We start from the raw sequence: 24,996 nt of genomic DNA on the forward strand, positions 1-24,996 counted from the left end.
ATTTTCTCATATTCTGATATTTGTTAGTTGCCCTTAACGTCCCACAGTACTTTTATTGGGGGAGGGGAGGTACTCTCTATTCATAACTTTTAAAATGATCCCACTAACATGTGGGGCACAAATGTTTTTCAATAAATATTAAAAATCGATCCATGGACATTTCTGGTGATCAGTACCAACGTTTTCCATGGATTTACTCTGCTTCCTCAGGGAACTTTGATCTCCAGCTAAAAAAGCCATCATTGTTATAACATATTGTGTTGTCCTTCATTCTACATAGGAACCTTAAAGCCACAGTACAACTTTCAAATATATTTACAAATATATGTAACCTATGATTTGGAACTATAAACCCATTAGACAGGTCCTCTATGTAGTTTGGTGACGTTTAAGCTGTACTTCCTCCCTTGTCTTTAAAACCAGCAGTTACCATTGTATCTGTATATATTGGCACATTCACAACATACACATAGATTTTGTAATGCAATTTATTTCACTAAGTAAAAATATCTTGACGAAGTCCAAGTGTAGCGCTGTGTTTCCCTGTCTCTGCCTGATGGCATGCCTGTTCATTGTAATGGTAGTAGTGTTTTGACATGTTGAAGTGCGGTGGGAAAGGCCTGGTGAATTCCAGACAGAATTTTATCAGATTATGTACTTGTGTCTACTTACTTTGTGGAGTTTACAATGCTGATTGGAACGTTTGTATTCTCATATGAAAGGACAAGAGGCTTGATGTATACAGTTAGGAAGAAGCAACTATATCAAGGATGCATGCCCATGGCAACTCGCTCACTAGAATATGCATCTTGTTTGGTGGAGGGTAAATGAGGTGAGAGCTTATTATGGCAAAGCAAAACCAGCTGATAGGCCAGTTGCACGGGGATGTAATAATTTACTGATGTTTATCCTCAGGATCATGTTGACAGAAAGATCCTGAGAAGAACAATCCGTAAAGACATTGTGTAAACTTGCGTTATAATGGGTCTGCTTATGCACATTTAAAATGCTTCTTTATTGCCCATGTTGCATCATGGTGAAAATCCATTATAATGTGAATTATTAAGTGAACCAAAAAAGCTGAACTTTTAGAAATAAAAAAGATAAACACATATCGGTCCTTTAAATGTATGGTATGCGTGTGTGCTGGGGTTTGGTGGCATTCATTGATTTGTAGCATTTATTGCTATAGACTCAAGGGTTTTCCATATGTTTACATGCGTATATAGTACATGCGTATAGTCACATAAACACACATATACACGTGTAAATTATTAAATACTATATAAAACGTAACATTTTCTATTTTTGTTTTACAGCTCTGTACTCATAGCTGTATTACAGATCTATATGCAGCTATGTACATTGTTCCATAGACAACAGTGCATCTATATTAAAAAACATATAAGTTAATTGGTGTTGCTGAGGCCTTGTAATTATTACAGCCTGCAATACCACAAGCTACCACTAGAAGGACTCCCAACCCAAAATGTAGCTTAATGGACAAATGTAGACAGATACAAATCTTGCAAAAATCTGATGCACACTAAAGCCCCGTACACACATGGCGAATGCCAGCTAACAGCGGACGTTTTTTATTGAACATTCAGCCGTGTTTAGGGCACTTGGGGCACAAGCTAACATCACCCCCCCCCCCCAGACCAACTGTGATGATCACCCAGCCAGCAACCCCCACCCACATACAAGCTGCGGTGATAACCCACTCCCCAGCCTCCCCTCGCCAAGGGAGACAAGAGGCGATGATAGCCTGCCACCACCCCTACACACTGTAAATGTACCTTACCTTACCGTAGGGGGAAGGAAGAGCAGGGCACACAGTGGGACATCCTCCTCCCAGCTGCACAAGAACAGAAAGTGTGTCCTGAAACACAATTGGCCAGGGAGTCCTAAGACTCCTGATTGGCCGGGAGTATCAGTGTGTCAATAGCGAATATTCATTTGCTATTGCCACACAAATGGGTGTACTCAGGGTGCAGTGCCTCTGGCTCTAATCATGTGCTTCAAAAAAACACGCCACCCCCCACTGGAATCCATGGACTGGTGCCCTGTATGTAGATCAGGGGGCCGGACGCATGGAGCGGCCGCCACTGGCCTAGACATCACTAGACCTCTGAAAACGATGCTGTTGGTACCAAGCCATTAGTAGTAGATTCTTCCTGTAAGTTGCAAGGTGGAGCCTGCATGTATTGGACTTGTTTTTCCAGTACATCCCACAGATGTTCAATTGGATTGAGATCTTGAGAATTTGGAGGCCACGTCAACACCTCAAACTTGTTTCTGTGTTCTTTTAACCATTTCTAAATTCATCAAACCCAGCCATCATCTTCCATTGCTCTGTGGTCCAGCTCTTATGCTCACTTGCTCATTGTAGGTGCTTTTGGCTGTGGACACAGGTCAGCATGGACACCCTGAGCAGTCTGCCTTCATGCAGCCTCAAACGCAGAACAAACTACAATGCACTGTTTGTTCTGATACCTTTCTATCAGAAACCAGCATTAACTTTTTCAGCAATTGGATCCATGGGCCAGCCTTCGCTCCCCACGTGCATCAGTGAGCTTTGGCCGCCCGTGACCCTGTTGCTGGTTTGCTAGTTTCATACCTTGGACCACTTTTAGTAGGTCCTGACCACTGCAGGCCAGGAACATCCCACAAGAACTGCAGTTTTGGAGATGCTCTGACCCAGTCATCTAGCCATTACAGTTTGGTGCTTGTCAAAGTCGCTCAAATCCTTATGCTTGCCCATTTTATTCTGCTTCCAACACATCAACTTCAGGGACAATATATTCACTTGCTGCATAATATATCCCATCCAGTTTCAGATGCCATTATAACAAGATAATCAATGTTGTTTACTTACCTGTTACTAACAGGCTGTTAGTGGTCATAATGTTATGTCTGATCAGTGTAAATGTTCTCAGTAAGACATTAACTAAAGAGCTATAAAAGTTTTCAAACCCAAATAGGATTGTAACTTGAATAGTGTCTGAGGTGTACAAAAGTTCACAAGGGTACCAACACAAAGTCCCATTAACACGTTTGACCACCAGATGGCACAACAACTTTTCCAAATTTTCCAACCATACAGAAGTGTGAGATATCTTTGGAAGAAACGTTTAGCAAAAAAGCACAATATTTTAACATCCTCAAAATTTCAAAACATTTTATTCTTAATAAAACAAATATAATAAGAGGATGGTGACGGGACAACATTAGAACTACTGTATATGGATATTTGCATCATTTGAATTCTCTTTGAATACCATTTTCTTTAAATGCTAGGCCTATGGCATACAAAGAAAGGAAAGCAGATGATACCCATGCCAATGAAAACTCTTCAGTCTGAGTTGAAGCCTAATTCCAACCAAAACGTGTTCTTTTTTTTTATTAAGATGGAGTAGGGAAAGGTGAGAATCTCTGATCAGTTTTGGTCCTTGTCCTTATCGGTAAAAATTTCCCTCATTTTCTTTTAAGGGGTAAAAGGCCCTTTGCTAGTTCTTGAACCTCGTACCATTCTGGTACAGCAGCAGCTCTGAGCTTGAATTAATCACTTGTCTACCGTGCCATTTATAAATGTACCTTGGAAGACAAGTGGTTACTTAGGGGTGGGGCATACATTTATGTAGTGCACCCCCTAAGGAGTCGCAGATGACCTGGGATCCCCCACCCTGTACAGCCAGGCACACTGAATTTTCACAGGCACTCCAGAGACAGAGAATAGTCAGTGACTTTGTTTTTTGTTATTTATTGGTAATAACTTGGATAGGGATGGGAAGTTATGGGATGCCCACTTGACTTCAACAACAAAACTTCAACGACAACTTTAGGGACATCTTCCTATATACAGTCTCCTTGACACTCCTTCTGCTATTTACATGCTTGCAGTCCCTAGCTAGATCACTGTTGGTGGATATGACAGGCACAGTCAGGTTTAAGCAATGGCCCTTTGCAGGCAGGAACTCAAAGCCCCTTGTTGTGTAGCAAAATACAGTGATCAGCTTGTACTTTTCCTCCAGTACCACCTCTTCAGGCACTGCCAACCCACCTGGCTGCAGATACCCCTTTCACTAGCCCTCCTGGCTAACTCTCCTTTCCAGTCTTCCAGACTGACTTTTACCAGCCCACCCAGCTGACTCTGCAGGAGCTCTCCCAGGGAAGGGATGAAGACTTAAGCACATGGCTACATGTGGCAGTCTCCCCCCCCATTAGTCCCCAGTAGGGATGAGCCTGGACACGAACATCGGGTGTTCGCCTGTCCACCGAATAGCGAACAATTTGGGGTGTTTGCGGCAAATTCGAAAGCCACGGAACACCCTTTAAAAGTCTATGGGAGAAATAAAAAGTGCTCATTTTATAGGCTTATATGCATGGTATTGTCATAAAAACTGTTTGGAGACCTGAGTCCTGCCCCAGGGGACATGTATCAATGAAAAAAAGTTTTAAAAATGGCTGTTTTTTCAGGAGCAGTGATTTTAATAATGCTTAAAGTGAAACAATAAAAGTGAAATATTCCTTTAAATTTTGTACCTGGGGGGTGTCTATAGTATGCCTGTAAAGTGGCGCATTTTTCCCATGTTTTGAACAGTCCCTGCACAAGATTACATTTCTAAAGGAAAAAAAAGTCATTTAAAACTACTCGCGGCTATAATGAATTGTCGGGTCTCGGCAATAATCCATACCAGGCCCTTTTTTTTATATTTTGGTTCGGGGTTCCCCTTAATATTCATACCAGACCCAAAGGGCCTGGTATGGATTTTGGAGGGGACCACAATGCCGTTTTTTTCAATGACTTTTATCTGTATTGCCAAGACCTGAGAATTCATTATAGTTTTAAATGACTTTTTTTCTTTTAGAAATGTCATTTTGTTCAGGGACTGTTCTAAACACAGGAAAAATATACCATGTTACAGGCATACTATAGACGCCCCCCAGGTATAACATTTAAAGGAATATTTTTATTGTTTTACTTTAAGCATTATTAAAATCACTGCTCCTGAAAAAAACTGCCATTTTTAAAACCTTTTTTTGCATTGTTACATGTCCCTTGGGGCAGGACCCAGGTCCCCAAACAATTTTTATGAAATAACTTGCATATTAACCCTTAAAATTAGCACTTTTGATTTTTCACGTCCGTGTCCCATAAACACGAACGGGGGTGTTCGGCTCATCCCTAGTCCCCAGTAGTGCTGCTCTACTCAGTAGTGCTGCTCTACTCACACTGTCCTCTCTCTTGCTCTTGTGCCTTCAGGAAGGGCTTCCTCCGTGTGTTGTGCCAGGATCCTTCTAGCACCCAAACCCTGGCTCACGTTCACCCCCCAGACTAGGGGTTACCCCAGAGAGCCACCAACAGCCACCTCGGCACTATATCTCCATCTTCCACCCAACTGCCTCTGCTGGCATGCCTCATGTCTATTTATGAGGTAAGCCCTACTCCCTCCCAGCCCTTTACTGGGGATTAGCTGAGGTCCCCATAAATATTCCAGGTGACTCCTCCTAAATTCCACCCACTAGCTCTGGAAGTTTCTAAAACATTCTTGACCAGGGGGAGGCACCAGAGGAGCTGTCAGGATGAGTCATCCAGCCCTGACTCACTGAACTCTGACCCAGATTCACAGCTCTGGCTTAGCCCTGAGCTAATTAAATTTGCCCATATTAGCAAGAGGCATATTAGCCCAGTGAGAAATTTAATTTAAAAAATACTGTATATAGCTGTAGCCCCTTCCTAGGTAGATTGATAGGATAATAGGTACGTTTAGTTATCTTTGGCTCCTCTGTAATCACTCAAGCAGCTATTGATTTCTTTGGGCTGTTCTACATTGCACATACATTACACATCTCAGAGGCCAGAAGGTTTTATTGCTATCCTCTGCTTTCTGGAGCCTTCTAGAACATAGAGGGCCGGTAGAGTCAATGGGCAACTTGACTATGTATTGTTGGTTGGTTGCTAGGTAGATAGGTAAATTTTAGTTCTTTTTGACTCCTCTGTAATCGTTCAAGCAGCTATTGATTTCTCTGGGCTGTTTTACATCTCACAGGCTGCAGGTATGATTGCTACCCCGGCATTCTGGAGGCTTCCAGAACGTAGAGGGCTGGAAGAGTTAATAGGCAACTTGAATATTTATTGTGCAGCAACCAATCCCTGGAAAGGTGTACCTAGTATGGGGGGAACATAAATAGTCTGGAGCAGCCCTGATCTTGTCCTGCTAGAGACGTTCCCAGCCTCAGGGACTGCTGCCCCTTTGAGGAAGTTCTGTTGGAGTCTTCTGATGTTCATTAGGGTCCCAGCTAGAGAACAAAAGGGTGAACCGCTCCAGGTGGTGTACTGAAGTAAACTCCCTCCTCAAAGTGGAAGCCATGTGCAGGATCAGCACAAGTAATATTGAAGAAATGGATTCTGGACAGCCGCATTCCGAGAAAAGCCTTTATTGTAATGAATAGTCAACGTTCATGTGACAACAGAAGCAGGACAAACAGCTGACGCGTTTCACAACATCATTGTTGAGTGTCGCTGGGATGGGGGTCATGGGTGAAGTCAGACGTGTGTCAGCCGAGCTGGAGCTGACTGACTGAGCCCTGCACCTGAGAGTAGGTCAGTGACAGCACCGCTAGGCCAGTCTGAAGGGGGAGGGGGTCACTAATGTAAGGGGGGAGTGAATACGATAATGTAAGGTGGCACTGATATAAAGAGTTTCCCCCTTATATCAGTAACCCACCCCCCTTTCCTTAGTGTATTCTTTATGCGGAAGGTAGTTCCCCCCATGTTCTGAGATCCTGGGGTCCCCCTTGACCACTTTTACCACTTTTAACTGGAATTTGCTTTATATATATATATATATATATATATATATATATATAAGCCCTATGTGATTTCATAGCTGTTTTGTCTATATATAATACACTCTTCAAATGTGCTTTAAAATGTATAGTTTTCCCTTTCATGAATAAGAAAATAATGACATTATGATGTGGGGCTGGTTTGAAACTTTTTCCAGGGCTGGATTTTATTCCCAGTCTGGCCCTGCTTCACATCATCCGTGAACACCCCATCCCCACCTTGAAAAATGGTGGTGGCAGCATCATGTTTTGGGGTTGCTTTTCTTCAGCATGGACAGGGAAGCTGGTCAGAGTTGATGGGAAGATGGATGGAGCAAATACAGGACAATCTTAGAAGAAAACCTGTTATGCACCGTACACAAGGTCGGACTTTCTGATGGCAAATGTGAGATCGGAGCTTGTTGTCAGAAATTCCGACCGTGTGTAGGCTCCATCTGACTTTTTCCATCGGAATTTCCGACACACAAAATTTGAGATCTGGATCTGGAACAACAAAATCCGATGTCGGAAATTCCAATCATGTGTACACAATTCCGACGCACAAAGTTCCATGCATGTTCGGAATCAAGCAGAAGAACAGCACTGGCTATTGAACTTAATTTTTCTCGGCTCATCGTACGTGTTGTACGTCACCACGTTCTTGACGTTCGCAATTTGCGACTAACTTTGTGTGACCGTGTGTATGCAAGGCAAGTTTGAGCCAAAAAAAAACATGGATTTTGTTGTCACAATGTGCGATCATGTGTATAAGGCATTAGAGTCTGCAAAAGACTTGAGACTGTGGCAGAGGTTCACCTTCCAGCAGGACAACGACCCTAAACATACAGCCAGAGCTACAATGGAATGGTTTAGATCAGGGGTAGGCAGCCTTGGCCCCCCAGCTGTGATGAAACTACAAATCCCATCATGCCTCTGCCTCTAGGAGTCATGCCTGTAATTGTCAGGGTCTTGCAATGTCTCATGGGACTTGTAGTTTCAAAACAGCTGGAGGGCCGAAGTTGCCTACCCCTAGTTTAGATAAAAGCATATTAATGTGTTAGAATGGCCCAGTCAAAGTCCAGACCTAAATCCAACTGAGAATCTGTGGCAAGACTTGAAAATTGTTGTTCACAGATGCTCTCCATACAATCTGACAGAGCTTGAGCTATTTTGCAAAGAAGACTTGGCAAAAATGTCACTCTTTACATGTGCAAATCTGGTAGAGACATCCCCAAAAAGACTTGCAGCTGTAATTGCAGAGAAAGGAGGTGCTACAAAGTATTGATTCAGGGGGGCTGAATACCAATACATGCCACACTTTTCACATATTTATTTGTAAAAAATGTTGAAAACCATTTATAATTTTCCTTCCATTTCACAATTATGTGCCACTTTGTGTTGGTCTATCACATAAAATCCCAATAAAATACATTTATGTTTTTAGTTGTAACATGAGAAAATGTGGAAATTGTCAAGGGGTATGAATACTTTTTCAAGGCACTGTATGTCCCACCTGGAGAGATTCTCCCTGAATACCTGTCTTTTCTCAGTGATTATGTATTCAAATCATTTGCATAACAATGTCACGTATTTCTTTTTTCTGGATGACTGATATTTCTCCTCACCGGCCTGTGCTTGCTTCATCTCTATGGCAGTTGTTGCCACTTTTTGCAAATAAAATATACAACTATGCCTTCATTTGCAATTCTTTCCAGACCCCCGCTGTTCTTTTCACAATATTTTATTTTATATATACACAGGAGCAATATAATGCAAAGCACATACAATGGATTATTGTTGGTCATGTAAATTGTTTATGCAAATGTTTTATACATTAAATGTGGCCATGTCAGGTTAAAACAGATGTTCTCTTTGAAGCCTTTTCCTTCATTCTTTACCTTAACAGGGAAGATTTATATATACAAAATTGCTGGTATGGGATGTTAGTGGTGAATGTAAACTAGGTACTACTTTTAGTACCAGCCTGAACATCACCTTGTCTCTATGCAATAACGTATTTATCGGCGTATAACACGCGCACCAAATTTAGGAGGGAATTTTAAGGAAAAAAGCATTTTAAGGAAAAAAACTTACATTTATATGCCCATCAATGCAGCCTTATCAGTGTCCATCTGCAGCCTTGCCCAGTGTCATTTGCAGCCTTGTCCAGTGTCATTTGCGCCTTGTCCAGTGTCATTTGCAGCCTTGTCCAGTGTCATTTGCAGCCTTGTCCAGTGTCATTTGCAGCCTTGTCCAGTGTCATTTGCAGCCTTGCCCAGTAACTTTTCAGCCTTGCTCAGTGACATTTCAGCCTTGTCAGTGTCACTGCAGTTTAAATATGGCACCGCCGACATACACAGAGCTGTCCTGTGTATCTCAGCTCCTCACGGCTCCTCTCGCAGTTCACAGGTCCAATGGCGGGACTGGGCGTCACTGTGAGTGGAGCCGAGAGGAGTGAGCAGCACCGATATACATACATAGCCGAGTGTACTCGGCTAGTCTTGGTTCCGCTCACAGTCATGCCCAGTCCCACCCTATGATGGACATAACACAGGGACTGGGTGGGACTGTGAGCGGAGCCGAGACTAGCCGAGTACACTTGGCTATGTATGTATATCGGAGCCGCTCGGCTCCTCTTGGCTCCACTCACAGTCACGCCCAGTCCCACCATTGGACCTGTGTTATGTCCACCATAGGGCGGGCCTGCGAGAGGAGCCGAGAGGAGCCAAGATACACAGGACGGCTCTGTGTATCTCGGCTCAAAATCAGTGGGGGGTGGAGGGGATGGGCGGAGCCGCCAACACGTAGCAGGCGCGTAGCAGTGACGCCCAGAAATGAAACCCCTGAGGTATCAAAAGATACAGTATGGGAAACTCATGAAGTATATATAAGAGGTATTTTAATAGGTATTAGATTGGGAAAAAAGAAAGAAAAAGAGAAAAGAATGCAGGATCTTTGTAGGGAAATAGCAGAATTAGAGCAACAAACGACACTGAGGGGGATACCAGAGAAGATGGAGCTGAAAAATGAAAAAGAAGAACTAGAGGACCTCATGGACTTAGAGAGGAAACGAGTCTTCCATATGGTAGATAAAGTAAGATATCAAGATGGGAACAAATCGGGGAAATGGTTGGCAAAAATAGTCAGGGACAAAAGAAATGCGACCTTCATTGCCAAAATCAGAAATGGGAAAGGGGAAATTAAGTATACTACCCCTGAAATAGCAGCGGTTTTCCATAGTTTTTATAGTCAGTTATATAGGGTAGGGCTGGAGGAAGGGTATAAAATAAATAAGAATGATATTTTAGAATATTTGAGGGCGTTAGATCTACCTGAAGTCCCAGAGGAAGAATTGGAGCTTCTGGAGGCCCCAATAACGGAAGAGGAAGTAGCGAGGGCAGTAAGGGGGATGGCAATGGGGAAGAGCCCGGGCCCGGATGGATACCCTATTCTGTACTATAAGAGGTTCGAAAAGATATTGGTACTCAAGTTATGTGACTATATGAACGCAGTAGCAGAAGGGGAAAAATTTAGGGGGGGGGGGGGCATTAATGGCCTATATAACCCTGATATTAAAGGAAGGTAAGGATCCAGCGGCGCCAGAGAGTTATAGACCAATCTCCCTACTGAACACAGACATTTTCTAAAGTGATCGCGGAAAGGTTAAAATCATTGATACCTCAGTGGGTACATAAAGATCAAACAGGGTTTGTTACAGGGAGAGAGGGGAAGGACAACTGCCTTAAAACCTTGATGGTGATACACGAAGCAGAAAGGAGAGAAGCCCCAGTCGCCCTGCTATCAGTGGATGCCGAGAAGGCTTTTGACAGGGTGGACTGGGGCTTCATGATAGGAACATTGAGATATCTAGGGTTAAAGGAGAAAACGCTGAGATGGATAAGGGCATTTTACTCCCATCCGACAGCAAAAATAAAAATCAATGGGAGCCTCTCCCCGTTCCTGGAGCTATATAATGGCACAAGACAGGAGTGCCCCCTGTCCCCAATATTGTTTGTCCTAGCCCTGGAGCCTCTATTAGTCGCAATTAGGAAAAATAAAGATATAAGAGGGGTGAAAATAGGTAAAGAGGAGCATAAGGTCTCCGCGTACGCAGACGACATATTATTTTATGTGTCAGACCCTAGGATAACCATGCCTAATATAATTAAAGAAATTCGCAGATATGGGAAATTGACAAATTTTAAGAATAATATGTCAAAAACGGAAATCCTGAACATAACAGTGCCGAAAAAAGAACAAAGGGTGCTCAAATCCTCCTTCCTCTTTATTTGGTGTAGGGAGGAGTTGGGGTATTTGGGCATAAGACTTACGGCATCACTGTCGTCTGCGTACGCGGCTAATTACCTGCCCATATTGAATGAGGTTAAGGACTGTTTGAGTCATATGAGATATAAACCCCTCTCGCTAATAGGGAGGATAAATGCGCTGAAAATGTTTATACTACCAAAATTAACATATGTGTTCCAGATGATCCCAATAAAAGTCCCGCAAGAGTTCTTTATGAAATTGAGAGCTTTGGCATTAAAATTTATCTGGGGGCGTAGGAACCCCAGAATCTCATACGCAACACTCGAAAGGAGGAAGTCAGAGGGAGGCCTAGCTGCTTTGAATTTTAGGAGATACTACCAGGCAGTGGTAATTTCACATATAACGGGGTGGGTGCACGATAAGGGAGATAAAGGATGGGTCAACATAGAGAAAGCACAAAGTAGAGTAGATTTAGGGAAAAGGATTTGGATCCCTCGAGCACATCGCAAATTAGCAGATAGCACAAACCCATTAACAGTAAATGTATTTAAAATATGGGATAAGGTGGGAAAAGAAAATCACTGCCAATTTAATTCACCATTTATTCCTTTACTTGACACGAGTTACTTTAAACCAGGGACTATATATATTTTGTTAGGTGGGCAAAAAAAGATGATGTCATGTTGAAAGATGTGATGAATGGTGATAGAATTTGCACTTTAGGTGAAATAAGACAAAAATGGGTTAATAGGCAATTAGACAGTTGGAGATATGTACAAATTCAGCACTTTATACAGACACTCCCCCGGCCTCTTCCGGGAGCAGGGGATCTAAGACCTATGGAGAGATTGCTCTCCTCCCCGGGATGCTTAAGACAGAGTACAGTGGTGTGAAAAAGTGTTTGCCCCCTTCCTGATTTCCTGTTCCTTTGCATGTTTGTCACACTTAAGTGTTTCGAAACATCAAACCAATTTAAACAATAGTCAAGGACAACACAAGTAAACACAAAATGCAATTTGTAAATGAAGGTGTTTATTATTAAAGGTGAAAAAAAATCCAAACCATCATGGCCCTGTGTGAAAAAGTGATTGCCCCCCTTGTTAAAACATACTATAACTGTGGTTGTCCACACCTGAATTAAATTTCTCTAACCACACCCAGGCCTGATTATTGCCACACCTGTTCACAATCAAGGCATCACTTAAATAGGAGCTGCTTGACACAGTAAGGTCCACCAGAAGATCCTTAAAAGCTACACATCATGCCGAGACCCAAAGAAATTCAGGAACAATTGAGAAAGAAAGTAATTGAGATCTATCAGTCTGGAAAGGGTTATAAAGCCATTTCCAAAGCTTTGGGAATCCAGCGAACTACAGTGAGAGCCATTATCCACAAATGGCGAAGACATGGAACAGTGGTGAACCTTCCCAGGAGTGGCCGGCCGCCCAAAATTACCCCAAGAGCGCAGCAACGACTCATCCAAGAGGTCACAAAAGATCCCACAACAACGTCCAAGGAACTGCAGGCCTCACTTGCCTCAGTTAAGGTCAGCGTTCATGCCTCCACCATCAGGAAAAGACTGGGCAAAAATGGCCTGCATGGCAGAGTTCCAAGGAGAAAACCACTGCTGAGCAAAAAGAACATTAAAGCTCGTCTCAATTTCTCCACAACACATCTTGATGATCCCCAAGACTTTTGGGACAACATTCTGTGGACCGATGAGACAAAAGTGGAACTCTTTGGAAGGTGTGTGTCCAAGTATATATGGCGTAGAAGGAACACTGCATTTCATAAAAAGAACATTATATCAACAGTAAAATATGGTGGTTGTAGTGTGATGGTCTGGGGCTGTTTTGCTGCTTCAGGACCTGGAAGACTTGCCGTGATAAAAGGAACTATGAATTCTGCTGTCTACCAAGAGATCCTGAAGGAGAATGTCCGACCATCTGTTCGTGTACTCAAGCTGAAACGAACTTGGGTTCTGCAGCAGGACAATGATCCTAAACACACCAGCAAGTCCACCACCGAATGGCTGAAGAAAAACAAAATGAAGACTTTGGAGTGGCCTAGCCAAAGTCCTGACCTGAATCCAATTGAGATGTTGTGGTATGACCTTAAAAAGGCCGTTCATGCTCGAAAACCCTCTAATGTAACTGAATTAGGACAATTCTGCAAAGATGAGTGGGCCAAAATTCCTCCAGGACGCTGTAAAAGCCTCATTGTACGTTATCGCAAACGCTTGGTTGCAGTTGTTGCTGCTAAGGGTGGTCCAACCAGTTATTAGGTTTAGGGGGCAATCACTTTTTCACACAGGGCCATGATGGTTTGGATTTTTTTTCACCTTTAATAATAAACACCTTCATTTACAAATTGCATTTTGTGTTTACTTGTGTTGTCCTTGACTATTGTTTAAATTGGTTTGAGGTCCCGAAACACTTAAGTGTGACAAACATGCAAAGGAACAGGAAATGAGGAAGGGGGCAAACACTTTTTCACACCACTGTATGTCCAAAATATACAAAATACTAGGGGAGGAAGAGGAAACAAGGGAACCCCCATTCCTGAAGAAATGGGAGGAGGAGCTGGGCACTCTGGGAGATAGGGAACATAGAAATAGGATTTTGAGAATAGCTTGCACAACCTCCAGGGATAATAGGACAGTGGAGATGTCTTATAAACTTTTGGCAAGATGGTACTTAGTCCCACAGAGAGCGCAGAGGGGCTGCAATATGGTAGGAACTTTTTCACACTTATGGTGGGGATGTGGAAAGATCCAGACATATTGGGAGAGAATAATAGATAATATTTTCCAGATAACAGGTGAACAAGTAAGGAAGGAGCCGTGGACATGTCTGTTTCACGATACTGATAAAACACTAACGGAATACAAAAAAACACTGGTCCCCCACTTGCTGAATGCAGCTAAAAGTTTAATTCCAAAGAGATGGAAATCCCCTGAACCACCATCTATGAAGGATTGGATAGGAAAACTTTAGTGGTTGAGATCAATGGAGGAAACAATATATAGAAGCAAAGACCAAATGGAAATTTTCCATAGTATTTGGGTAAAATGGCTGGAATTTAAGACGACAAGGGAGCACCTTATAATGGGCGAGATTTAGGAGGAGGGATGGAGGGAGGGGGAGAGAGAACGGGAGAGAGAGAGGGGGGTGGGGGATAATAGAGGATAAGAATGGGTAAATTGAAAAACATGATATTTTAAAACTTGTTTATTTTTTGATACAATATAATAAAAAAAAGAAAGATTAATTAAATAAATAAAGAATAAAGAAGAAGAAAATGGAAATTGGAATGCATATGATGAGACAGCAGCATCGCCAACGGTTAAAATGTGGCGATAAGCAAATTAGACTCAAGTCGGCGTGGGTGTAAGGTATGCCACTAACATGTCGACGAGAGGAAATAGCGAGCTGCATACTGATGCATTAAAAAAAAATAAAAAAATCAGCGGGGGATCGCCGGGGATCGGAATATAACACGCACCCACAATCTTCCCCTGATTTTAAGAGGAAAAAGTGTGTGTTATATCCCGATAAATACGGTAATTATAAAATGGTTTCCATGCATGATAAGGCCACCAGCTCAGAAACTGGTTTCACTATCAATTGACTTCAGTACAACCAGCCTGTATTTTTTTTTTTTGCCACCAGCAGTGATCACTATATTCTGAAAATGGGAAAAATGTAGGGAAAAATCTCACTGTCAGAATACAATAGCACAGCGGAAGGGATTTCCCTATCAACACTGACTGTGTTGATGGGGGAATTGAGCAATTTTCTTTCCTTCAATCCATGGTTGAAGGAAATCAATTTGCATAATCTATGGCCAGCCGAACTCAATGAAATAGAACAGGAACAGGAAATAAAAATGAACACAAACAGAGTTGTGAAACAGATCAATGAATACATTTGAAGCCATCAAATATAATGCATTTATTCAGTATTAAATTGAAAAAAATATTGTATTACAAATCCAAATGTGGATGATTTATTGGCAATCTGAAATACAATTACAGTACTGAAAAAAAAAAAGCCACTGGACTGGCAGAAATGTTAGCTAAAAGGAAAACCACATGGTAAGTGAACGTAGAGAGAGGAATTTTTTTAAAGGCCCACAAAGACCATCTCTGAAGTTGTAGAGAACCAGTTTGTCAAAGAAAAAATAATTTAGTGGACCCTCTGTGTTATTTGCATGCTGTGGCCCTTAAAAAGAGAGGCTCATAGTCTTAGCACACAAATCGGATCTTCACTAGAGCGCCCTGCAAGGATTGATGGTGTGTGTATGAGCTTGTGGCCTTTACACACAGACACCTGGCAGCTGAACAGAAAAAGAACCAGAGCATAGAGCACACATACAATATCTAAAAGAGGGACTTTTAGGAGGCTGGCAAATAAGCATAGTAAAATTCTAACTGAAGTTTGAAGTCTTTTCTGTTGAGGCTGTCCCTCATAAAGCCAGAAGCCTGCTTCCTGAGGGTGGGAGGCTGTCTGTAAATAAAATCCTATTTGCGGTGCTAGTGTATGGCCTCTAAAGTGCACATAAACACGGTCTGTGATTACTGTGTCCCTTTGACACTGCAGATCACAAAATTAAGGTACAGAGCCAATTAAATTATCCCTGTACCATAAGGTGACAAGATTTGTCAAATTAAATCCGGGGACATATTTTTTTTTTTATTGGCAAATAGTAAATTATTTTTAAGCATATTTTCCTCAAATTGTATATGCAGTGTATGTGGTATGTGTTTATGGAATGATTGTATGATATATACGTTATTTCTCACATTTCATCCATGAGATTAAAAAAAAAAAGATACTTCTTAGAATTTTTGGGGATATGACTACCAAATGTTAAGAAGATAAGATAGAGAAAAAACTTTTCAATGCATATTTTGTATTTTATTTTTACCAAAGAAGCATAGAGCCGTAGAAGCGTACAGAGTGTAGAGTTCAGGGGTGCACCCATAGATGGTTCAAATCCTAGCCGGTCCCTGCTGAACCAGGCAGGATTCCAATCATCTATGGCTGGCTTAACTGACTAACTGACACTGACATCAACAGTGACACATAGATAGGGCGGGTAAAAAAAGGGGGAGGAGTATGCCTGTACATCAAGAATGATGTGCAAGCAGGGCTCAAGTCCTGCGGGAACCCATGGGAACGGAGTTCCTGTACTTTTTCCACAACAGGAACTCAGTTCCCGTTAGCAGCCGTGTCCTGCAAGACTTTGAAGTATGTGAGCTGTGTAGCAGGTGCTACACCAGCAGTTGCCGACACAGCTCGCAATAGTAAGTGCCGCACACCTGACCATTCAGGCATTGCCAGTAGGGGGCCCCATGACAGCTTCCGCTTTGATCTACCTGTCAATCACAGCTAGCTGACGGGTAGATCAGGTCCCTGCTGCTAAGAGATTTTTTGTCAGACCTATCGTGATGCGCTCCTCCCTGAGGGCCCCTTCTGATTTTCTGTCTCCTCATCTCACCCCCCCAGTCTCCTGCATACTTGCTCTGTGTGTGCTGAATCCCCCCCTCCTCTATCTTCAGTGCCATATGATGAGAGAGCCCAGAGGAGGAGCACAGCTATTCTGCTCACAGGACATGCAGGGAGAAAGGTGAGCTGAGGGAGGAACATCAGTTTGGGGTGGTAAGCTGAGCACAATATCTGGCAAAGTTTAATGCCAGGAGGGAAGTTTATGTGGAAATAGCTTAGGTTGGAATAGCAGTGAGTGTGTGTTGGAGCCCTGCAGAGTTTGCAGCCCCCCAAGCTAACATACATCTCCTAAGCAGCAACACATCACTATCTCCCTAAGCATTGTGTCCAGATAATGTGCAGTTCATTTGTGACCTTTCCATTTAACCCTGTGTTATCCAAACTCTGTTCAATGAAAAGTGTAAACTCACCACATAAACACTCTATATACAAAATAAAATTCCCCAATAAAGATCAGAACATGATGTTCACATTTGCATGGAAGCACAATTGAATGAATGCTGATTATTCAGAGAATTACCGTATTTATGTTTATTGAGGATTTTTTTTTTATGTACCACCAGTTAAGCTTCATACACACAATACAAAAAATACCACTTTTGAAGCGCTCATGCACATGAGCGTGTCTTTTTTTTTTTTTTTTGGTGGGCGAGTGGATCTTGGGTGGGAGTTGCCACACTTTTTTCCCCAGGACTTGAGCCCTGTGTGCAAGTGAATGTGAGGGACGGCATCAGTGATGGAGGAGGTGGAGTCCTTATGGGTAGAGCTTCAAAGAGGAGGAAACTAAGGAGAAAGTAATATATATAGGCCCCCTAACCAGAGGGAGGAGGACCTCCTATCACAGTTTTGACGGCAAGGACTGGAAGTGCCATTATAATGTGGGATTTTAATTATCCAGATAAAAACTGGGCGCAAGGAACCACACATTCGTCTAAGGCTCGTCCTTTCCTAAATATCTTGCAGGACAATTTCATGGGTTAAATGGAGAATGCACCAACAAGAAACAATGCATTACTAGATCTAATGATTACTAACAATACAGATCTGATCGCGGATGTGTAAATATAGGGCAACTTAGGAAACAGCGACCACAGGTCAATTCGTTTTAATATAAATCACAGAAATAGGAACCACAAGGATAATACAAAGACACAGAATTTCAAAAGAGCTAACTTCCCTAAACTGAACTCTTTGCTAGAAGATATTAAATGGGATAAAATCCTTATGAACAAAGAACACCGGCAAAAAATCCCTGCAATTGTAAAAGCTCTAAATTACCAGGAGGGCCCTGCAACTGGAAGCCTTTGATATGATGCAGTCAGCAGGCTGAACGAGAGACACTTCCTTAAGCTTCTCCCTTCCACCCATATAGATTGGAGATCCCCCCAAAAATGCAGTGTATGCACGAAAGTAAGGTGTGATATATGTAACTATTGTTCCTATTGTCCCTCAAAATGTAACCTTGCATAAAGGACTGCTTCCGCTGCTATAGTAAAGGTGTTTTCATGTGCCTGAGTAGCTGTCACATTTCTGCCTGCTGCCTGGACTGACCGTTTGCTTGCCTACTGACCACGTCTCTGCCTGCTGCCTGTACTGACCCTGGCCTGTTTATTGATCATGTTTTTACCTGCCGCCTGTACTGACCCTGGCCTGTTTATTGATTATGTTTTTACCTGCCGCTTGGACCTATCTTTTGCTTGCATACCCCACTTTTAAGTACACAATAGGGTTTATTTACTAATGCTGAAAATTGCAAAATCAGGCTCACTTCTGCATAGAAACCAACTCTAACTCTAGCTCATTCAATTAAGCTTTAGTAATAAAACCTGGAAGCTCATTGGTTTCTATGCAGAAGTGAGCCTGATTTTGCACTTTCCAGCTTTAGTAAATAAACTCCATTGTGTACTTAAAAGTGGGGTATGCCTGTAATCAAGTCTCTGCCTTCCACCTGTACTGACCAATTGCACATATCAGCGACTACGTTCCTGCAAAACATTAGTCCTAGCCATCCTTTGTGGACAACTGGACTCCTGGAACACAGGTAAACTTTTGTTTAACCGGTTCCCGACCAGCACATGCCAATGTACATCGGCAGAATGGCACGGGCAGGCATATTGGCGTACAGGTACGTCCAATCTTCAATGCCGCCCTGCCGTCGCGAGCATGCCACTGGCGCGCTCGCGTGCCGGTCGGGACCCCCGTGAGTCCGGTCGCGGGTCCCGCGGACTCGATCGCCGTGGGCATACCTGCGATCGTCTCACGGGACGGCTGAATGGAGGAAATGCCGTGTAAACAGCATTTCTCCATTCTGCCTAGCAACTAGTGACGCTGATCTCTGCTCCATGTGATTGGAGCAGAGATCAGTGTTCACTAAATGAAAGCCCAACCCCCCCACAGTTAGTAACACACCCCTAGGAACACTTAACCCCCTACACTGCCACCCACTGGTTAACCCCTTCACTGCCAGTGTCATTTACACAGGAATCACTGCATTTATATAGCAGTGATTATTGTATAAATGACAATGGTCCCAAAAATGTGTCAAAAATTTCCGATGTGTCCGCCACAATGTCACAGTCACAATAAAAATCGCTGATCTCCGCCATTACTAGTAAAAAAAGAAATAAGAAAAAATTATTAATAAAAATGCCATAAAACTATCCCTATTTTGTAAACGCTATAACTTTTGCGTAAACCAATCAATAATCGCTTATTGCGACTTTTTTTACCAAAAATATGTAGAAGAATACGTATCGGCTTAAACTGAGGGAAAAAAAATGTTTTTTTATATATTTTTGGGGGATATTTTTTATAACAAAAAGTTAAAAATAATGCTTTTTTTTCAAAATTATCGCTCTATTTTTGTTTATAGCGCAAAAAATAAAAACCGCAGAAGTGATCAAATACCACCAAAAGAAAGCTCTATTTGTGGGAAAAAAAGGACGTCAATTTTGTTTGGGAGCCACGTCGCACGACCGCGCAATTGTCAGTTAAAGCGACGCAGTGCTGAATCGCAAAAAGTGGTCTGGTCTTTGACCAGCAAAATGGTCCGGTCTGTAAGTGGTTAAACTTTGTTTAACCTCCTGTACTTTCTGGCAAGTAAAAATAGCATTTAGTATAATTCCTGGGGGCAGCCACATACCATTATGCCAGACCTGCTTGGCTTAAGGGAATGAGGACTGCTATAGGTTAAGTTGCACTGAAGTATATTTCCTGACCACTCATGCAGAGGCATGTAGTAAAGCAGTGGTCCTCAACCCTGTCCTTAACCACTTAAGGACCGCCGTATTGCCATTGTACGTCATTGCAATGGCACCGGCAGGCACAAGCACGTACATGTACGTGCTTGCCTTCCAGCGGGTGGGAGGTCCGATCGGACCCCCTTCTGCTGGATATGGCGGTCCGTTTCGCTTCAGGAGCGATCCGAGATGAGGGGATGGCCGTTGGTTTCTGGCCATCCCCTCTCGATCGCTCCTGGCGAATGAGAAGCTTCCTCCCTCTGTGTATAGTAAACACAGGCAGGGAGGAAGTGATGTCATTCTCCTCGGGGCGGTCTTTTTGACCGGACTACGAGGAGAAGACAGAAAGTAAGTGTGCACCAACACTACACTGACATGTAGGCACACACAGGCACACAAACCCCCCCCGATCGCCCCCCGATCCCCCCCGCCCCCCCTCCCCCCCCAGTCACAGTGTCACTGATTGCAGTGATCATTTATTTACTGATCACTGCATTCAGTGTCAGTTGTAAAAGTAAAAACTGTCAGGGCAGTTAGTGTTAGGTCCAGGGTAGCCCCCTACCACCCCCCAATAAAGGTTTAACCCCCTGATTGCCCCTAGAGTTAACCCTTTCACCCCCTTTTGCCAGTGTCACTAAGCGATAATTTTTCTGATCGCTGCATTAGTGTCGCTAGTGTCGCTAGGTAGCTAGTTATTTTTTTAGGTTCACCGCCAGGTTTTTATAGCGCTAGGTACCCCGATATACTACCCAATAATGGTTTTAACCCCCTGATTGCCCCTAGTTAACCCTTTCACCCCCTTTTGGCAGTGTCACTAAGCGATCATTTTTCTGATCGCTGCATTAGTGTCGCTAGTGTCGCTAGGTAGCTAGTTATTTTTTTAGGTTCACCGCCAGGTTTTTATGGTGCTAGGTACCCCCATATACTACCCAATAATGGTTTTAACCCCCTGATTGCCCCTAGGTAACCCTTTCACCCCCTTTTGCCAGTGTCACTAAGCAATCATTTTTCTGATCGCTGCATTAGTGTCGCTAGGTAGCTAGTTATTTTTTTAGGTTCACCGCCAGGTTTTTATAGCGCTAGGTACCCCGATATACTACCCAATAATGGTTTTAACCCCCTGATTGCCCCTAGTTAACCCTTTCACCCCCTTTTGCCAGTATCACTAAGCGATCGTTTTTCTGATCGCTGCATTAGTGTCACTGATGTCACTAGGTAGCTAGTTATTTTTTTAGGTTCACCGCCAGGTTTTTATAGCGCTAGGTACCCCGATATACTACCCAATAATGGTTTTAACCCCTTGATTGCCCCTAGTTAACCCTTTCACCCCCTTTTGCCAGTGTCACTAAGTGATCATTTTTCTGATCGCTGCATTAGTGTCACTAGTGTCGCTAGGTAGCTAGTTATTTTTTTAAGTTCACCGCCAGGTTTTTATAGCGCTAGGTACCCCGATATACTACCCAATAATGGTTTTAACCCCCTGATTGCCCCTAGTTAACCCTTTCACCAGCGATCACAGTATAAGTGTCACTGGTGACGCTGGTTAGCCAGTTAGTTATTTAGGTTCCCCGTCAGGTTTTTATATAGCGCCAGGGACCCCCATATACTACCTAATAAAAATTTGAACCCCCTGATTGCCCCTAGTTAACCCTTTCACCAGTGATCACAGTATAAGTGTTACGGGTGACTCTGGTTAGTTTGCTTTTTATAGCATCAGGGCACCCACCATTTATTACCCAATAAAGGTTTAACCCCCTGATCACCCGGCGTGTGATATCAATTAGGATTTAGGGTCAGGGTCTGCGTCGCCCCAGGCAGCGCTAGGTTAGTGCCAGTACCGCTAACACCCACACGCAAAGCATAAACCTCCCGTAGTGGTATAGAATCTGAACAGATCAATATCTGATCTGATCAGATCTATACTAGCATTCCCAGCAGTTTAGGGTTCCAAAAAAACGCATTGTTAGCGGGATCAGCCCAGATACCTGCTGGCACCTGCGTTTTGCCCCTCTGCCCAGCCCACCCAAGTGCAGTATCGATCGATCACTGTCACTTACAAAACACTAAACACATAACTGCAGCGATCGCAGAGTCAGGCCTGATCCCTGCGATCGCTAACAGTTTTTTTTGGTAGCATTTTATATTTAAATCCGGAAGGCAGTGCTTGGTTTTCGGGGTCCCGTTTGTGGCTAGGCTCCCAAAAAGTCCCCCACATGTGGTATCCCCGTACTCAGGAGAAGCAGCAGAATTTATTTTGGGGTGTAATTTGACTTATGCCTATAGCATGTGTGAGCAATATATCATTTAGTGACAACTTTGTGCAAAAAAAAAAAAAAAAATTGTAAAATTCCTGCAACTTGTGGCAAAATATAAAATATTTCATGGACTCAACATGCCTCTCAGTAAATAGCTTGGGGTGTCTACTTTCCAAAATGGGGTCATTTGGGGGGGGGTTTTGTGCTATTTTGGCATTTTATGGCCTTCGAAACTGTGATAGGTAGTGAGGAGTGAAATCAAAAATTTGCACCCTTAGAAACCCTGAAGGCAGTGATTGGTTTCGGGGTGCCGTACGCAGCTAGACTCCCAAAAAGTCCCACATATGTGGTATCCTCGTACTCAGGACAAGCAGCAGAATATATTTTGGGGTGCAATTCCACATACAACTATGGCATGTGTGAGCAATATATCATTTAGTGACAACTTTTTGTAAACTTTTTTTTTTTTTGTGTCATTATTCAATCACTTGGGACAAAAAAAAAAATATTCAATGGGCTCAACATGCCTCTCCACAACTTCCTTGGGGTGTCTACTTTCCAAAATGGGGTCATTTGGGGGGGGTTTGTACTGCCCTGCCATTTTAGCACCTCAAGAAACGAAATAGGCAGTCGTAGATTAAAAGCTGTGTAAATTCCAGAAAATGTACTCTAGTTTGTAGACGCTATAACTTTTGCGCAAACCAATAAATATACGCTTATTGACATTTTTTTTACTAAAGACATGTGGCTGAATAAATTTTGCCCTAAATGTATGACTAAAATTGAGTTTATTCGATTTTTCTTATAACAAAAAGTAGAAAATATAATTTTTTCTCAAAATTTTCGGTCTTTTTCCATTTATATCGCAAAAAAAAAAAATCGCAGAGGCAATCAAATACCATCAAAAGAAAGCTCTATTTGTGGGAAGAAAAGGACGCAAATTTCGTTTGGGTACAACATTGCATGACCGCACAATTACCAGTTAAAGCAGCGCAGTGCGAAATTGTAAAAAGACCTCTGGTCCTTAGGCTGTTAATTGGTCCGGGGCTGAAGTGGTTAAGTACCCCCAACAGGCCATGTTTTGGGAATTTCTCTTAGACAAAAATAGCTCCAAAACACCAAGCCATTGACTCTGATTTAAATCACCTGTGCAAAATAAAAGAAAACCTGCAAACATGTCCTGTTGGGGTGCTTGAGAATAGGCATTGAGAACCACTGCATTAGAGGATGCTGTTTTTGATACAATGTTGGCAAATTTTTGTGAAACACAAGCTGCAATGACAGATACATAATCAGTCCAAACATTGAAAAACTCTCACGTTCATACTTGAGAGCAGAATGTATTTTGGAGTGTGATTCTAAAGCAGCCCATAGATGATTTGGTTGTCTTCTCTTCCGAAACACCTTGTATTCTCAGTCTTGCCATGGTGTATGAGTTGTGACATGAAATTGTCTCCCACAATCTCACCTAGCAGAATTTGGCTGTTCCTCACCCAGTTTTAAGCTTTCTGCACAGCTGTTTCTGTTCCAGTTAATAACTGGAGTTATTCTCCATCTGGAGTTTCAACCTACATATTAAATTGATGATTATTAGCATCTGTTTGGTATAATTGGTTAATCATACACCTGACTCTAATCCTACAAAATCCCTGACTTTTTGGAAGTGTACAAAGTGTACAAGTATAATGCCCTGTACACGCGGTCGGAAATTCCGACAGAAAAGTTCTGTCCGGATTATATTGTCGGAAAATCCGATCGTCTGTGGGCTCTATCAGACTTTTTTCATCGGAAATTCAGACGGAAAAAAATTGAGAGCAGGATCTAAATCCGATTGGACTTTTTCCGATCGTTTGTAGAGAATTCCGATGGACAAAGTGCCACGCATGCTCAGATCAAATTACGAGACCAAAGCTATTGGCTACTAGCCTCTACGTAATCCCGTCGTACGCAACGAACGTCACCATGTTCAGAACAATTCGATTTTTCAATAACTTTGTCGTCCGTGTGTATGCAACACCAGTTTCAGAAAAAATCTGACGGATTTTGTGGTCGGAATGTCCGACCGTGTGTACAGGGCATAAGAACTGATGCTGGTTCGAAGTAAAAGGATACTTACACCAAATATTGATTTAATTTTGATTTTTCTTCTGTTCGCTCACTTTGCGTTTTGTAAATTGATAAAAAAAATTCAATTCAAATTCAAAACTAAAATATATATTTTTTAAAGCATTCTTACTTTACAGCATTTCTTCACACCTGCCTGAAACTTGTGCACAGTAGAATGTTTTACAGTAATAGTACAAAAAGGTGTTTACTGAAAATATATAACAGTTCCCTTCACATAAAAGCTATAAAACTTTGCGGTAATACAGTTTTGCATATATAATTGAATGTGTAACATGGACATCTAGAATTATCTGTGACAATACAGAAGTTTTTGACTACAGAATGTTGTGTGTGGAAAATGCCCTACAATCCGTCTCTGCAATGGCAGTCTAAACCTAAGGGTTTACTGCTAGAAAAAACAAAGACATTGCAGATTTGTGATTCTTTTAGCCCAACATTAAAAAAAAAAAATGCGTCCAAACAAGTTTGTTTTTTTCCCAATGCTTTGTCTTCTGCGCCAAAGAGACACACCCATATTAAGTCAGTATGATTTGATGGTTCTGTGCTGCTTCTTTCCAAATGAAAGATGAATTGTCAACAGTGACTTGTGCCTCCGGAGTTTGGCTCCAGTTAAAAAGAGGATGTTTGTACTCTCTCTGTCCTGCTCAGCGCTCAAGCTTCAGCCAGTCTGCAAACTATGAGAGCAAACTATAGCTCAGCTGTCTTAAAGAGATAGATCCTTGGAAACTAGGTTATTGTAAACCCTTGTATACACGGTAGGAAATT

The sequence above is a fragment of the Lithobates pipiens genome, unplaced genomic scaffold, assembly GCF_037356315.1.
Source record: "Lithobates pipiens isolate NorthernLeopardFrog02 unplaced genomic scaffold, aLitPip1_a1.2 Scaffold_19, whole genome shotgun sequence".
Lineage (NCBI taxonomy): Eukaryota > Metazoa > Chordata > Amphibia > Anura > Ranidae > Lithobates > Lithobates pipiens.